General features: G+C 40.9%; 1 protein-coding gene and 1 long non-coding RNA gene across 20 annotated transcripts in view; one reads left to right on the forward strand and one right to left on the reverse strand.

The window, feature by feature from the left end:
* Nucleotides 1-17,858, reverse strand: part of LOC309630061 — an 83,360-nt gene that overhangs the window by 6,550 nt on the left and 58,952 nt on the right. For 2 of the 7 annotated variants that reach the window (XR_014245393.1, XR_014245394.1), the window contains 2 exons: nt 12,013-12,142; nt 7,970-10,191 (listed from right to left, as the gene is read on the reverse strand). This is a non-coding gene — a long non-coding RNA (uncharacterized lncRNA). Of the gene's footprint in view, nt 1-2,496; nt 2,973-7,969; nt 10,192-12,012; nt 12,143-17,858 lie in introns of those variants that run through there. The other 5 variants (XR_014245389.1, XR_014245390.1, XR_014245391.1 and 2 more) reach the window with 5 other exon arrangements.
* Nucleotides 1,998-17,858, forward strand: part of PHLDB2 (pleckstrin homology like domain family B member 2) — a 229,574-nt gene continuing 213,713 nt past the window's right edge. For 2 of the 13 annotated variants that reach the window (XM_082394615.1, XM_082394630.1), the window contains exon 1: nt 2,003-2,490. The gene's annotated coding sequence lies outside the window, so the exon portion shown is untranslated. Of the gene's footprint in view, nt 2,491-17,858 lie in introns of all 13 variants that reach the window. The other 11 variants (XM_082394624.1, XM_082394618.1, XM_082394616.1 and 8 more) reach the window with 10 other exon arrangements.

Genomic DNA, 17,858 nt, shown 5'->3' on the forward strand with positions numbered 1-17,858 from the left:
AGTGTCAGCCTCTGTCCAGTAGCATCATGCCATTGAGAGAAGCCTTAGGCAAGCAGATGGATTTAATCTAAGGCGGCTGCTGTCTAAAGACTTTCCTGCCTCGATCCCCAGTGGGTGTGTTCTCAGTCAGGGTGCAGAGAGTTTCATTTCTAGATCTCTGTGAAATATAGGACATTAGATTGCCTTTTACAGAAGCGTCCCCCACCAGCAACCTTGTGAGTGTAGAACTAACTTGCCAGACATGGTGGGAAAGCGGCGGCGGGGGTGGTGGAATGCTTTAGTAGAGCCAGAATGCGCATGCGCTGAAGCAACACACAAAATTTTCGATGTATATGCACTTTTTCCTGGTAGAGGATCCATAGCTTTCATCAAGGAATCGATGATGCTAAAAAATTATATACCATTGCCTTTCAAGTGCCCATGAGAACGAATTATCATTTAAATGTTGTTGAGCAAGCAAAGATGGCTAATTTAGGCTAGCACTAGAAAGCCTTGGTCCTTCCTATGACAAAAAAACTAACTATATTGAGACTCACGCATTTGTTCACTAGAAGTGCTCTCTTTCAAGACGTAAGATTGGATAGAACAAGATAAAAAGGAACAGGCTAAGCCAAGTCCAAAGGATCCTAAGAGACAGTTAGATGAGCTCTAGCAAGAGAGGAGGGTGGGAAAGCCAGAGCAGCCGGCCCACTGGCAGACACGGAGAGATGACTGGGCACGAGGCAGAGATTGGAGCACAAGTTCAGAGGCAGATGGGTACATCGGAGCCTCCCCAGAGAAAGGCAACCAGGAGAGTGAAGAAGCCGGAAGTCACGTCTCATGAGAAAGCAGGAATGTTGGGTTTAGAAAAGATTGAGAGAAAGGTGACAGGGATATTTATGACTGAGATTTTAGAATCTTATGACTTTAGATGTGGAAGGGACCAAAGAACATTTGTGCCATTGCTCATGTTACAGGAGAGGAAACAAAACCGGAGAGGACTGCCTGGCCTAAGGCAGAGCTGACACTACAATTTGGTCTCTGAGTCCCTTTCCGTCATTTCCAGCTGCCTGCCTGAGTGCCTGATGTGCAGGAAAGAACTAGAACTCATGAGCTGCCATTTCAGGAAGGTAGATCACGGCTTCATAAAAAGCGTTCGTATGTGGAATGGGACACTGAGTGAGCTCACCATCACAAAGAGTATTTCTGAGAGAGTGTATATTAGTTTCCTATTGCTGTTATAACAAAGTAACCACAAACAATAGCTTACAACAGCACAGATTTATTATCTTTCCAGTCTGGAGCCAGAAGTCTAAAATGGGCCAGCAGGGCTGTGTTCCTTCAAGAGCCCCTAGAGGAGAATCCATTTCCTTGCCTTTAATTTCTAGAAGCCAACTCCCTGCATCTTCAAAGCCAGCAGTGTAGCATCTTCAATCTCCCCCTGACTCTGGTTCTGTCATCTCATCTTCTTTGATTCTAACCTCTTATGAGGACCCTTGTGATCCATTAGTCCCACCTGGATGATCCAGGATAACTTTCCATCTCAAAATTCTTAACTCGATCACATATGCAAAGTCTTATTTACCATATAAGGTGGCTTATTCACAGACTCTGGGGATGAGGACACGGACATCTCTGGGGGCTCTTATTCAGCCTGCCATACAGTGGATCCTGAAAGGTGCGTTCACACTGGTACTGAGTTTAAAGCAGGCCTGACTTCAAATCCTGGCTTCAGCACCTATTCATTGCCCAACAATTACCCCTTTGAGCTTCTGTCCCCTCATCCACAAAGAAGAATAAAATCTCAAGGTTATCATTATGAGGATTTGTGGCAATATATATAAAATGCCTAACATAGAGTGCACCCTCAGTAAGTGGCAGCCATATTTGTTCAAGGAACTTCCAGATGATTCCCACCAGACAGGAATTCAGTAGAAGACATTCCATTATTAAATTCTATAAGATTTGATAAAGTGACCTCCAATTTCTCTTCTGAGATTGCTAAAATAAAAAGGAATGAAGTAAAGGGGATTTTTCTCCCAGATATAATTGTGTTGTCTACTTCACAGATCCAGAGGCCAGGTAATTGCTTTTCTGGCTTGTCAATAGCTAACAGACCCTGCTTTTTGCCCCCTGTGGTACTGCTATCTGATTGTGTCACCTAGATCTCTGGTTGGGTTTGAGCAGGACTGAGAGCCTGACCTGGTGTGTAATGATTGGCCAGACCAGGCAGCTGAGACCAGCACGGGCTCCCGCCTTCACATCTGTCAACATACCTGGCTGCAAGCAAATTACTGCCCGTGACCACTGTGTGCAGGAGCCAGAGAGACCGGGAAAGGAAACAGAGAGGAACGTCTCAATTTCGTGCTTGGGGGAAAAGTAGAAGCCTGTGTCGATGCTTCTTCTGAACATCCCAGAATCTCCAACAAGGATTGGAACAGTCTCCCGCCACCCCTGCTGAACCAGGAAGGAAGCTGAGGGAAGAATCCAGATCAAGAAGCAGCAATCAAGGTAGGTGATCTGTCTGGTCACAGGCCCTTCTCTGGAGATCACAAAGTAAGCACTTGACCCAACCTTGCAGCCATCATGTCTCGGATGATGTTCATCTGAAGGAGGTGTGGTCGATGTGGGTGTATGTCGGGCAAATCAAATCATTTGTCCTCCAACGTGTTCTGAAAGTGGGTTGTATTTTTCTTCCAGCTCCTCTCTTCTTTGAAAATTGCTGCTGTTCTTCTACATATTTCAAAAGTTTTAGAAAAATCTTTCATTATAAAAAATCCTATTTGTGATTTGTTGAAATTCTTCTATCGGTCGTGGCTCTGCAAACATGGCTTTGTTCCAGAATTTCGTTTGCATGAATTCTTTTCACTTTCAAGATACACCAAAGAGGACAGTTTGCAATTATTCTGAGGAACGCACAGTCCATGAAGAGGCTGTAAACCTCAAAAGACAGGATATCCCCAGAAGCCATGTGCATTTTTCTGCTTTGGAACCTAGGGAGTTGAAAGTCTTGAAATTGCTGGAGCAGAATCAAGCCTATTTACCTAAGCTTATCACCCCAGGCAGCAGGTCAATCATTTACTGATGCCAGGCTCTTTCCTACCTTTGGAAAGGCTACCTTGGTAGCCCTAAAGCCCTTGCCTGATTCGCTCTAAAGAATGGACACAAGGCAACTTAGAAGATACATTTCTCTGAAGCTATAGCCGGTATTCTCTCCAGACCAGAGTACATTTTTACCCTGCCCAGAGTAGTAAATGCCACAGGGTCCCTCCCAGCTCGATAATAAATATGAACAAGATTCACACACAAACTGGGTATCTGATACCACCTCAGGCATAAGAGCTCATGACTTTGGAGAAACTTCTCCTGCTGCTGGAAGTCTATAGGGAAGAAATAGACTAGCTCTAGAATGTTATTATTCTAGGGGGGGATTGAGGTTGTTACATAATCCTCAAAAAACATGGAATTTTCCCCTCCAAGTCTACACATTCCAGAAATATGTTATTCTTAGTGAACATGATCCACTCTTCTTTAGGCCTGAATGTAACGCCTCTAGAAACATTGTCATATTGTCACAGCATATGTCTGTCAGGTCTGTGCAGTGGTTCCTGTTTTTTATAATTATTAGAAGCCTGGTGGTAGGGAGGCCCTATTTTTCTGAACTCCCTTTAGGGAAGGGGCTGGGCCATGTATCTGACCTGGTAATGTTTGACACTATTTTTTGGGGGGGCTGTGTTGGGTCTTTGTTTCTGCACGAGGGCTTTCTCTAGTTGCAAAGAGAGGGGGCTACTCTTCGTTGTGGTGCATGGGCTTCTCATTGCGGTGGCTTCTCTTGTTGCGGAGCACGGGCTCTAGGTGTGCAGGCTTCAGTAGTTGTGGCACATGGGCTCAGTAGTTGTGGCTTGTGGGCTCTAGAGCACAGGCTCAGTAGTGGCACACGGGCTTAGTTGCTCAGTGGCATGTGCGATCTTCCCGGACCAGGGCTCGAACCCATGTCCCCTGCATTGGCAGGCAGATTCTTAACCACTGTGCCACCAGGGAAGTCCCAATGTTTGACACTATTTTTGTCAATCATTTATGGAACTGAAGTGACTCCCCTCTGGTGAGGTTTGTGGCTGGAAATTTTAAGTGGCTCCAGCAGTTAACTAGAGGCAGGAGTTGAGACCACTGAGAGTGCAGCCCAGGCACAAACCCCATGTGTGATTTTCGATGAATCTGGGGCTAATTCCCAGGAATGTGGTGAAGAATTATGAGAAACTGATAGATTTCTGTGACAATATTAAGCTCAGTAAAATGGTAAGTGTGTATCTGGCCGGTTGCCAGAGAATTCTTGGAGATAACGATGGAGGTGGTTTTGAAGAGGGGGAAGGGTGTCAGTGCATTCAAATGCATTGGCCAGATTTACCCACAGTCCTGTAGGCTGTCTGTCCCACACTAGGTCTTACCTATCCTTTCTGTGCAGCATCTGGCTCGAGGCCAAAACTCTGGTGGCCCCTTGAACGCATACCCAGCTTTTCTTCCCTCTTCATGCATATTGGATGTTAGGTGGAGGGAGATTATTCTTGAGATTGACTAGACTAGATAGACAGTATTATTCCTTTTACATGTAAGGAAGTTAGAACTCAGAAGGTAACTAATTTGCCCAAGTTCACTCAGTCAGAGGCTGAGCCAGGATTCTACTCATTTCTGCCTCATTCCCAACCCATTGGTTTTCCCAAGTGGCCATGGAATTAAGCACATGCAGGAGCTTAAATTGGGTCGTGGGTGGGAATGTCACTGAGGAAAGCAAGGCTGACTAACAAAGTCAGTGGTTCTCCACTGGCCCTTGGATGTGCCATGCCCTGGGCCAGTTGGGTACCACTATAACCAAAAGGCCAGCATTGACTAGACTGGACCTTCTTTGAGGGGAGAAAGGGGAGGAGTGGGTGAGGAACAAAGGGAAGCGTTCCCAGCTCTAGTGGTGGCAGTCACTGGGGTCTTCCCAGTCCCGAATATTTCCTAAGGAAACCCAGGCAATTCTCAGGCTAGATCTCTGCCCCATTCCCTTCCAGAGATTCATGAGCCTCAACTAAAATACAACATCTGCACAATTTCCAGGGAAAAATGACACCATCTTAATCTTTCTCCGAAAACTGAAGAATTTAATTACTGTTTCACTTCACCTCAGCTAATATCCACTCATCTAAATCCAATGGATTTGGACAGAAAGACGCTTGCACTATTTTTCAGATACATCCTAAAAATTCCACTAGTTGTCTGGCAGACATTCCAAAGCAGCCACAATTCCTGAGCATTTATAAGATCAAGATAAAGGAATGCCATCATGAAATGTGGTTGGCTAAACAACTTTGAACAAAGAGTTTCTTCATTTTTACTGACCCACCTCATACATACCTGAGTGTGATAGCAAAGGCATTACAAACAAGGATTGCATCACCAAGTCCACTGAGTGCCCTTTTTTATACAGCTGGCCCCGCATGAACTCTACTCAAATGCTATCATTTTTGTTAACTTAGGATAAACAGGATAAAAAAATGTTTTGTTAGCATTAGGATAAAGAGAAAAGTTGAAGCTGAAATATAAGGACGAATAACAACATTTCACTTTTATCCAGTGCTTCTTAGGACCAGGAATTGAACTATTGCTTTTTTGTCCTCATTTCTTTTTCATTTAATCCCTATAAGAAATTTACAATACTTGCTCAAGTCACAGAGCTAGTGAGATGAGGTGAAATTCGTGTTGGAGCCTATCTGACTCCAAAGCCCATGTTCTCTACACTCCGGGAAAAATACTCACCCAACAGTATCTATACTATTTGTATTTTAAGTGTAAAAGACTAAGGAGTCCTTTCTAAATTATTTGCTTGGATCCTCAGAGTATATATTTATGACACCACCACCCCCATGGTATCCTTGATCCTATACAGGTATAAAAATCTATATCACAGTGGTTTTCCTCTCCTCCAGGAAAGTAACCACAAAACACACACACGCACACACACAAACAATTGCCCACAGGTTAGCACATTTATCCCTTTCTGAAACTGTAAGAGAAAATTGTTTTTCTCTCCTGGTTCACAAACATTGTTTAGTTTGTTTGATTTTAATGTGACATACAAACAAATTTTTTATGCATTATACCAGGATTTTTTTGATGTTTAGTTCTGCAAATTTCTGTCTTTGAGAAAGCTAAGTATGTCAAAACTTTCCAGTATGGTTTTATTTAATCTTCATAAGAGCCCTGTAAGAGAAGTGTCATTTTCTGATGATAGCCTTTGAAATAAGGAACCTGAGACTCATTCAAGGTGTGTCCTCAATATCACTCAGCTGGCACGTCCTAGAGGGTTTGGGACTCCAAATTCTTTGCTCTTTTTTTCTAATACACAAACAGTTCTCTGGATTCCTAAGGCTTAAAAATGGTAAGAATGGGACACACAGCTATTTTCAGAAATTAAAAGTGCCGAATGACTACACAGTCTGTTCTCAGGCTACAGAGATCCACTCAGATAGTGACTGCTTTGGGCTGGGATTCTATCAGGTCAGTATGGTAATGTTGTTACTCTAATTAGATTTTCATTGAGTACTGGAAATGAAGACACTAATTGTTACTTAATAAAATCTGCCTCAAAGGCAAAAACTTTTAAACCCACGTGCCCACGAGCAAAGTAAGATGTCAAAGAAATTCTTGCTTGGAGAAATCAGTGGTAACAAATCACTGTCCCCTAATCTATTCCATTCCTGGGGGACAGTGTATGTGAGTAGGGCTTACAGAGCCCCCGTGGTGTCTCTTGATATACACAAGTCCTCTGTTGGTTAACTCTGTAACCAGATGAATGTCTCACGAGTCAAGCAGTTGCCAAATAGTAGGAAACCTAAGGAGGTTGAGAATCCATCCTAGATGTAGTCCCAATACCTATAGAAGCCAACTAAAGTTACAGGAGGAATTCTTGTGCCCTATGAATTCCATTTCAGTCCTAAAATGCTATGAGGAGTCAGAAAGCCCTGTATCAGCTGTGAATCTGGGTGGGGACTAATTTTTTTACTCCTAATGCTTTACTGGGAACTGCACTTGGTTGGTCACCTGAGTCTCCATCCCATGTGGCAGTCTTGTTGTCCGTGTCCTTGCCTTGGGGTTAATACACATCTTCATCACAACTTTTGTCCTCATTTCTGTGACCTCAGAGGCTCTAAGGATATTGGTGCTGGAGAACCTATAAGCTTTGGGCAATGAGAAAACAGAACGAAACTTCTGCCTCTGCCCTGCACCAGCTTGAAAATTATTTCCCTCCTTTCTACAGTTCCAAGGTCAAGATTCCCTTGGGAGCAGCTAAGAAACTAAAGGTCACAAAAGCTGGCAATTCACCATGCCTTGGAGGGCTTCCCAGAAAGCAAAAGGAAAATGAGATTGTTTTCACATAAGACCTCTGTATTTGGAGGACAGGATTCAAACAGTTAGAATTTGCAGTTTCACTGTGCACTTAGGTAACCCCCATAAAGTCCAGCGTGGTTTTTTTTTTCCCCTAAAGCCAAAGCAATATCAAAAACCTTTCCTGCAAAGAACTCTAACTAGGCAGAATTCTTTTTTATCATCGCTGGGCTGATGTTTTCAAGGATTCATTTCTTAAAATAAGCCTTATATGGTGCATTCAGCTGGAGCTCTTGTTTATTTCTGCATAATGACGGCTGTCATCCATGGGACCTGCTCTGTGGTGCTCTCATTAGATTTCACAAGGTAAGCAGCTGGAAACTTGGGGTTAGTTTGTGAGCAGGTAGCAAGAAGAGAGAAAACCCAAAGGCCGACCAGAGATGTTGCAGAAAGCAGGCTTCTCTCTGACCAAAGGAAAACCCTTGTCTCAATTCAAAGGAGATGCAACCTCAAGTTCAAACATATGTATTCCACAACACTGAGCTCTGCTTCCTAGACAGGAATCCCGAATATAGGCAAGAACCAATGGCTAACCTTTCCCAAACCTGACCTCTACCAAAATTCATCTCTTTGGAAAATGGAAGTGCCCCTGAGAAGAGGTATTATTATAGAATGTAGTTGTGTTGGTAACTTGCAATCCAACAAATAGAACATAAAACGTAGCCCAGTGTAGGCATCCCGATCCTGACCTCACCAGCGTCTTGCTCTGCGCCTTGGTGCCGGTTTCTAAAGTTCTTGCTGGTGACTCAGTTTCAACTCTTTACCATCTGCATCCTTCCTGTGAAGAACCACAAACATTTGTTAACAGGTCATCTTCACTTCTGCAATAGTCACCCACTCTTTCCCAGAAACATGGTAGGTGCTATTTTTGAAACAGGATTAAATAATCTTAGAGGTCTTACATTTATCAAGCGAGCCAAACCACAACCTCCTTAGAGTCCCATGTTTGGGTCTCTTTGTGTGTATAAATACACTTCTAATTATTTGTAGAGTACTCTGATGATTACGAGTTCTCAATAAATATTCCTTGGTGATAATAAATTAGTAATTGACTGTAAATTGAGTAGAAAAAAAGTGATTTATTAAAAAAAAAAAAAAAAAGACTTTGGAATGTCCAGGGATGACTAGCAAACTAGAAGTATTCACTGTGGTGCGGAGGGAATGGTGCATCTCTGACCTCCTGCCCCTTCCTACCCCACCTCAGCTGCCTGCCCAGGGTTGCTCACCCGTTGCTGACTGAGTGCCTGTGCTCATGTCCCTTCTTGTAAGCTTCATGAAAGGCTATTTGTAATGAAGAGAAGGCATAACGAGGAAGAAGAATGCATCAAAGATCTTCCCCGAGGCCCCAAACTGAAAGGGCAATTTTCTTTAGAGAGGCTCTCACTTCGCTCTTATATTCTGCAGAGATGAATGATCATCAGGATGACTGACAGAATTATGACGTTCCATTCCAAGCACTGATATTTTTATTTTTAACCTCAGGTTAGTTTACTCTGCTCTCCTTTTCCTATAAAAAGGAAAGAATAACGTTGCTCACTGTGACATTGTATGAGAGAAAGCTGCCCAGGGCAGTACTGTTCAAAGGAAACTGCTAATTGCACCAAGCGCCAAGGCATGACGGGAAGTTCTCATAAAGAAAATGTGTAGCATCCTGGCACACACCAGTTCATTTCATCGCCACAGACCATGCCCAGGGAGCTCTAAGGCCCTGAAGAACCAGTCTCATAGGTAATGGCAAAGAACCTCTGGTCCAACAAGAAAAGCACTCAAAGAAATTGGGCATCAGTGGTCTGATGTTTCAGTAGCAGTCAGAGACTGCATCATCTTGCTGCTCATTTTTGTTCCTTTTTAAAGATTAGAGAGGGAAAGACAACATTAATTATAATCACTAAGGGTTATCTGGCAATTTTCCAGGTGATGAGGGAATGACTTGAATTCAGTCAGAATAGACCAATTTCCTGACAGCATCCTCAAGTGACTTTCTATTGTACTCAGCAAAAATCTTACTGAGTATTCACATTTCTCAGTTTTGATTCTATTCCTAATATCTAATTGACTTCTTAGGTAGTCTTTTGGGGAGAGGGGTGTGTAACACAATAAATAATGCTTACCTGATAGTCTACATACTGGCTACACTTACTTTCTAGAAGCCACAAAACAAACCACGGAAAGTCACCCTTGGGTTGCCCACCATATACATTCAGCTAAGGCAGGTTAGGAACAGAATAGACTTATGATTCAACCATGAACTACCTTTTAGTGAGGCCAGAGAATCAAAATGGCCTATGGTTCCAACAATCATTATCAGTGTCAAATTTTGGCTCAATGTAGACCTCAATGTACTCCCATCAAGTTAAAAATAAATAAATAAAACAGGCAAGGTGCTGAAATATGGGACAATGTCATGTATTCTCTAATGTTAATGACCAAGTGGCCAAACACCAGTTGGCGCCTTCATAGCTTTTTTTACAGGGTCAGTGAGCACACCTTGCTTCTTGAATTGAACTGAATTCCTAATATTGAACTAGATTCTCTAGCCCTGCCAGTTTTCTAGCAGGAGGAAAAGTGTTTCAGAGCATGAGGCAATATGGAACTCTGTTTTCCTACTTTCAAAAAGCCATGTGGCCACATATACACTTACCTCTAGTCCTCATTCTACCCCATGAGTATCCCATCTGTGCCTGAGAGTCTGCTAGACAGTGAAGGTAAGGAAGGGCGTAGCCAGCAGAGACTTTCCAGAAGATGCAGGGACTGTTCCTGATAATACTGTTTTTCACTGTGCATTACCTGAAAGGGAAAAGGCAACATTTTGAACAGAGGAGACTTTCATGCCATAAATCTTCAGGCATTTGTAGGCACCAAGTGTTTTACTGTAATTGCAGTGGAACAAAAATAATTTACACGTTTTGTGTGTGTGTGTGTGTGTGTGTGTGTGTGTACAATGTATGGAAAGAATTTTAATATGAGAAAGGCATTAGATTAATTTTGTGAAAAGACAAATCTTTTGTCTGGTCTATTTCTGGGTGTGGGTTCCACGAAATCTAGATACTTGCTTAATTTCTGGAATTAATTAGCAAATGTCTGTCCAAATCATGGGCCTTAAAGACTTCCATTGATAGTACACCCCCTTCTTTAAAATTGCTACAGCACATTTTGATCATTTTTAGAAAAGGCAAACTACAAGAACTTTTGTCATGTAAAAACTTTTTTGAGATATCTAAATGAATGTCAGGATCAGTTAATAATACTGGACTTCAGATGTCTTCAAGTAACTCTTGGCATGCTAAAGTTTATATCCCATTACCATCTTATTTTACATGATCTTATAAGTAAGATTAACTAATGAAATTCAAGTAAACTGATAGATTGATACAGTGGCCTGAGCATTATTTGGCTACATGTATGCTTAGCCCACTCTCCAGACATATTTTTTTCTTCTACAGACAGGCACTCTGATTATGTCATAATCTTTGGCTGTTCTCCAGAGAGGAGGGTCACAATATTTCTCCTTTAAACCACTATCTGATACACCTCCAACTGGGATACTACTATTTTCACATGCACTTATCTCAGAAGCTATGAGTTCCCACTTGACCCAAGCCAAGGTCATAATGGCATGTTGGAATCAAATATTTTCCATTGTTCTACCATAGATCCAATAAAAAGACATTTATGGAGTGCCTAATGTACACTTGACACTGTGCTAAGCACTACAGATACAGAGATGAGTAGCTCACAGTTCTGCCCAGAGAAGACCAGCATCTCGTAGAGCAGATGAACTAGTGAAGGAGCCAAGGCAGCATGGTGTGAAGCTGTAAGGACAGTGGCAACTGAACACAACACAGAAAAGTTCTAGATAGCTGCTCAGGAAGACTTTCAGAGGAGTTGAGGTCCAAGTGGTGTTTTAAAGAAAAGGAATTAGAATTTGCATCCTTCTTTTTTAAGAATTCAGACTTTGAAGAGAAAGCTGCCTCCTTTCCGGAATTTGTCTGAATATCTTAAAGAAGAGAAAGTACAGGAGTGGAGACAGTTGTAGTAGGCATGGCTGAGCAAGTTCTGATTGCACAGAGAAGGAAGGTAAGAGGGTCCAGAGGGAGCCTTCTAATTAAAAGATAAGAACTCGAACTTTACCCTGAATCAGAGCCTGTACCTAATTCTCAGCTCTTGAACCTGGAGCCTTAACTTAGAATCATTCTGTGCGGTCCAGGCCCCACGTGTTCTCGCAAACCCTGGGGACTTTTGCCTGGTGAACAGTAGTGTTATAAATCTGAGCTCTACTCAGTTATGATTTGAACTTCATTTATCCTGGGAGAAACTTTTAGGAAGAACAAAGAGCCAAGCACTGTAGAAATGGCAGTGAGGGTTCTGACTTCAGCAAGCAGGCACCATTTAGCAAGCTCAGGGTTAAAGAATAGGGATGACCCACCTGGCACCCAGCCCAACAGCCTCCATTAACATCCAAATCCAACTCCGACTTGAATACCACACATTTTAAGCAGGATACAAGCCGGAAGGGCAAGCTTAGTAGCTTTCACCCTAGCCTGGTTGGAAATCCTTCTTAAGTTGGCTTAGGTAAATATTTAGTATGTAAGTGAAAACTTTTACCACCTTAAACAATTGGCCTGTTTCCTGAAGTTGGGCCAAGAGATTGTTGAGTTGTCGGATTCTTTTAGAAACTCAGATTATAAATCAAACTTCTGATGGACCAACTTTCATGTTGGTTTCATTCTTTCATCCACTGAAATAAAGAATGTAAGTAAAAGCTAATTAGAGTAGATTTGATTACATAAATACTTAAAACTTCTTTTACAAATATTATATGCAAAGGTAAAAATAGAAACAGTGACCCAGGGAAGTATATTTGCAACATAAATAACAGGCAAAATATGACTATCCTTAAAGAGTATTTGCAGATCCATACCTGCTCTAGGGAATACTCCAGTTGAAAGTTGGGCAGAAAATGAATTGGCAATTCACAAAAGAAGAAAGGCAAATGACCTATAATCATATGAAGAGCTGTTTAGCCACACCAAAAAAGAAATAAAAGTAAATTTAAACAGTGAGATAACATTTCCATTTTATAAGATTGGCAAAAATTGGGTAACACCGGGTGTCAGAGAGCGTGGGAGACAGGCACATTCACACACTGCAATGGTGGAAGTGTGAATTGTTGCAACCACTTTTTTTTTTTTTTTAATTTTGTTCATTTATTTATTTATTTTTGGCTGCGTTGGGTCTTTGTTGCTATGCACGGGCAGAAATTGAGACACAGATGTAGAGAACAAATGTATGGACACCAAGGGGGGAAAGCAGCGGGGGGGTGGGGGTGGGGGTGTGATGATTTTGGCAATTGGGGTTGACATGTATACATTGATGTGTATAAAATTGATGACTAATAAGAACCTGCTGTATAAAAATAAATAAAATAAAATTCAATTAAAAAAAATAAATTTAAAAAACTCCTTTGCATTTTTACAAAAAAAAAAAAAAAATCACTGTATGATATTCAAAGATGTTGGAGAAACTCCTTCAAAGTTCTGAGGAGACATGATTTCAACCCGGAATTCTATACCCAACCAAACTATAAATCAGGGTTAGAGCTGGAATTCTATACCCTACCAAACTATAAATCAGGGTTAGAGCTGGAATTCTATACCCTACCAAACTATAAATCTGGACACTTTCTGGTAGATACAGACTCTGAAATGTTAACTTCTATGCACAATTTTTTAAACAAGGGCAAAACCCTAGTTCACTTGATAAACTTTCTGCATCATGTAAGACAATGATGTTTAATCATTTTACTACTATGAGTTTATTTCCATGAATATTAAAGAGCTGGAGTATAGCAAGCTCTTACATTCATGTATGTTATTTAGAACAAAGGTATTGTAGGTATTTACATATAAAAAATTTTTAAAAAAATATAATATATGAATACAGCAGGATTGTGATGATAGTGCATGAATGACTGACATTTTGCTAAAGTAAATGACTTAATGTATTATCTCTTCCAAATATACTTAGATTTTAAAAGAAAAGACTTAAAGAACACTGCAGAGCCAAAAGCAAGAACTCATCAGCCACAGCAATGCCAGGGCAGAGGAGCCTAGGGACCATTATTTGGTGACCCATCCCTGAAGGTGGCTGAGTTTCCATTGCTTAGATTCCATATCCATCGCCCTCCCCACGGAAGCTTCTGACTCTTTTGGGTCCCCAGGTAACCCCTCCAGCAGGGAAGAGAATGTGAGGACCAGTTGAACTGAGTGTTCTCATTTGCCCACAAGTTCCATTTGTCCTTATAAAGTAATGCATTTAGCAATATGACTTACATGCCAATATCTTTATTTTTACTTCCTCCTCTTTCCCTCTAATTTTTTAATCTTCTTAGATTGCATCTTTCTGTGTAATCTCAAATCTCATTTGGAGTGAGGAAGAGTTTATCTAAATAATACTAGTCACACTAATCTCGGTTTCTTGTGAGATTCACAGCCTCCAGAGCCTGATCACCTACGGGCACATGGACACACTGGAGCTTCTGGTCCTATAGTCAGGGTTCTTGGTGCCACAAACAGACAGTAACTCTGAAGCTCTAAGCAGAAAAGGAATTTATTGGAAGTATGTCAGATAGTTCACAGAAAGGCTAGGAAGGCTGGAGAGAAGCACAGGGAGGAAACAGAGGGGGCAAAACAGAGCCAAGATGGCACCCCAGGACAGTCTGTTCAAGATGCTGATACTGGTGTTGTCACCACACAAGCCCGCTACAGTTCCACCAGCCGCACCTGGACTCTACCTTCCATCAGAGGCACCGAACATAATCTCTAAAGGCCCTGGACATTTGCATGCCTCAGTGAAGACTCAAAGTCTTAGGCAGATGTAGCTGATAGCCTGAGCTGCCTGTGATCTAGAGAAGGAAACCTCTGGCCCTTGGGGCCTGGGTCTCCTTACAGAAATTCCCTGACATAGGAAGCAGGGCAGGCAAACATCGGGAAAGTCCAGTTCACTTGGTGACCTTCTGTGGCTCTACCAGAGCAGGCTTCCATGCTCCTCTTTATTGTTACCTCATTGCTCTCATTAAACTGAGCAGTTTGCAAATCAGGATATTTATGTTGGATTAATTATATTTACATAATATGTACTTTCTACTTCTTTCAAAGTCAGACTTTAAACATAAGTTTCTCATTTAAAATTTTAGTGTCTATTTATTTGTACTTCTAAATAAACCTGGACAAGGCTGAGGAGTCTTCCCTGTTAAATTCTATTGGAACTTAAGTTGCAGATTACCTGTGAGTTTCTTTCATTTTAAAAAATCCATTCTGAGGATAAATTCAGAGAGGCTGAATGGTCTAATGCAATCAACCACAAACAGTGTAAGATGCTTATTTTATAAATTCTTGAAGATTTTAAACTGTGCTAGTACAAATACACTGAACTGCTTAACTTAAGAACCCAATAGATGTTGCTGGTAAATTCTAGTAAAAAACAATCTGTGGGGAAACAAACACATCTGATTTAGTGATGTATGAAAGATGATGTCAGTAAGTATAAAAAATAATTAATGTCAACTGTTGATACTCTTTGTACTAAATTATATTCCTAAGCAAGATTTTTATGTTTTATTGGGTCTGACTTCACACTGCCCTATTACAATAACATTCCCAATGTTTAGTTTAGTCTCCTTTACATTTACAACATCCTGGAGGGTGGTGGTGTTAAATTTAATTTGTCAACCTATGTTAATTTTACAAGGATCCAGATCAAACTGCTGTATAAACAAGAACTGCCTTGCAGAGGATTTTTGGCGATGTGCTGGAGAAGTCACAGCTGAACTAAAAAATATGCTGCTGGGGTATTTTTCATTTTTCCCCCTATGATTTTAATGGCTCAAATGAAAGAGCTGTTTTGCTTTAACAATAGAGTCCTTGTTGAAAGTCCTTTAAAGAGCTGTTCTACCACCCTGAAACAGTCTAATTAAGCCATTAATATAACAAAGATACCAATAGTTGCTAAACCAAAGAATACACTTCCATCTCACAGTAGAAATTAAAGCTGATGTTTTTTCAGCTTGTAGCTTGATTCCCAGTTCAGAGAAAGCCTGTCCATTAGACTTTTTTTTTTTTTTTTGCAGAGAAACATCATTAATCTGTGAAACTTACTACAATGGGATATTATATTCCTCAACAGAGGCTGTTATTGAAACTGCATATTATCAAGGCAGCTGTCCGATTAAGTTTTTATAAAGGATTAGGGGGTTATATGAGTACCTAACAGCTGCACCAGATAGACTAAAACTAGGGTTCCCGAATCGTGCTTCTTGGTATATGGAATGAAAAGATATATTCTTTACCAATGCAGTGAGATATTAATATTTAAAGGGAAAATTAAATTAGAAACAAAACCTCATTCCTCTGAGCGCAAAGTATTGTGTGAATACAAATGAAGAATCAACAGAAGTATATAAAATGTAGTCCCTCCTCTTAAGGAATCCACCATAGTCTCAGTAGGCATGAAAATTTTTGAAACACTAAAATATAATTAAAGGGACTTCCTTAGTGGCGCAGTGGTTAAGAATCTGCCTGCCAATGCAGGGGACATGGGTTCGATCCCTGGTCTGGGAAGCTTCCATATGCCGTGGAGCAACTAAGCCTGTGCGCCACAACTACTGAGCCTGCACTCTAGAGCCCACGAACCATAACTACTGAGCCCATGTGCCACAACTACTGAAGCCTGCGTGCCTAGAGCCCGTGCTCTTCAACAAGAGAAGCCACCGCAATGAGAAGCCCACGTATCACAACGAAGAGTAGCCCCTGCTTGCTGCAACTAGAGAAAGCCCGCGCGCAGCAACAAAGACCCAATGCAGCCAAAAATAAAATAAATAATAAATAAATTATAAAAAATGTATATAATTAAAGATTTAAGTGAAAGTTTGAGGCATTGAAGAAGTTAGTGCATGAGGAACTGCTGAACGGGTTAAAGAAGCGCTAGAGGTTAAAGAAGAGAGTTGATGGAATTATCAACCGAGACCTCTGAGAAAAGCCATCAGGATTGTCTGAAGAGTAATCTGTTAAAGTTGGAAGAGACCTGGGAGATCACCTCCTATTCCAGTGCTTCCTAGACTTATCTGTTGAAAAGGATCATATGAGAAACCCCCTAAAAGTGAAATTCCTGGTCTTTCCCTCAAGCTTATTGAATCAGATATGCAAGGGAATATATGAGCCCTCTTTTACATATATGTAAATAATTTTAAACTGGCTCAGAGGGCCCAAGAACTGTTTGTTTGTATTTTTGTTTGTTTATTTGTTTTTTAAAAATGCCTCAGGTGATTATTTTCAACTGGGAAGTTTGGGAAAAACTGTTCTAAAAGTCAACCTTGTGATCTCAGAAAGTGAAACATTAAACAAATACCAAACGTAAGAAAAAAAAAAAAAAGCAGATGGAGACACAGATGTATATGTGAGTGTGTGTGTGTGCTTGTGTGTGTAAAACAAATAGTAATCCCCTTGGGATTACACAAGAAGAGAAAACTTGCACAAGGTCCAGGGCCAAAGAGCTCTGGCCCAGTGTCTTTCACGTAATAGACCCTCAAGAAATACTTTGTACTGACTGAATTAAAAATGAAGCAAGGAACAAAGCAAGCTGTAACCCTCAAGCATTTCATGACCTATTTGTTACCACCCTATGTTCAATTCATTTTGTAAAACCTCTGGTTGGAGACACAGACCGTGACTCCTAAAGAGTCTCTTGTGGATTGTGTAGCAAGACTGGGTCGAAACATTCAGTGCCCGGGAAACATTTAAACACTAAGGAGGTAAAGAGATTTTGCTGCAACGAGGTAGAAAGTTGAAATTTAAGGAAAGGAGACTCTGAGCTGCATCTCAGAGAACATATCCAGATGCTTATTAGATTGTGGTAGATTTTGCTAAAGCATGTGATAGAATGAATTGTTCACAAAATAATTTTAAACTGGCTTAGAGGACCTTGAAGAAAATTACTTAAAACTAACTCAAGCCCTCAGCAAACCACAGAAACATAAACCACCGTATGGGGGATAATCTCACTGTGGCAGGGAGGAATGGATGACCTAATGCTTCTCCACCAGCTCCCACCCTCACCGCCTTCATGCCCTGGTTCTCTCTGCATTCCTCTAGTCGGTGGGAGTTTCTAAAGTTTAGTGCATAGATATGTATGTGCATTTTTTTACCAAAGAAATGCCTGTACTCATATCCTAACACATTCTAAAATTCTACTATCCTCTTTTCCCACAGAATCCCCACTTTTTTAATATTGAATTTGGGAGGCACATTAATAAGAAGTTGATTTACAAAACAAAGAGATAATGTTATGACATTAATAGTTTATTTCTTGACTTTATGAGTATATATATTTTAAATACCAGAATCAGAGTTTACTAGAAACATCAAATTGTCATTAAGTTCTTTTCTAACAATATATTC

This window comes from Balaenoptera borealis (genome assembly GCF_965194805.1).
Source record: "Balaenoptera borealis genome assembly, chromosome: 5".
NCBI lineage: Eukaryota > Metazoa > Chordata > Mammalia > Artiodactyla > Balaenopteridae > Balaenoptera > Balaenoptera borealis.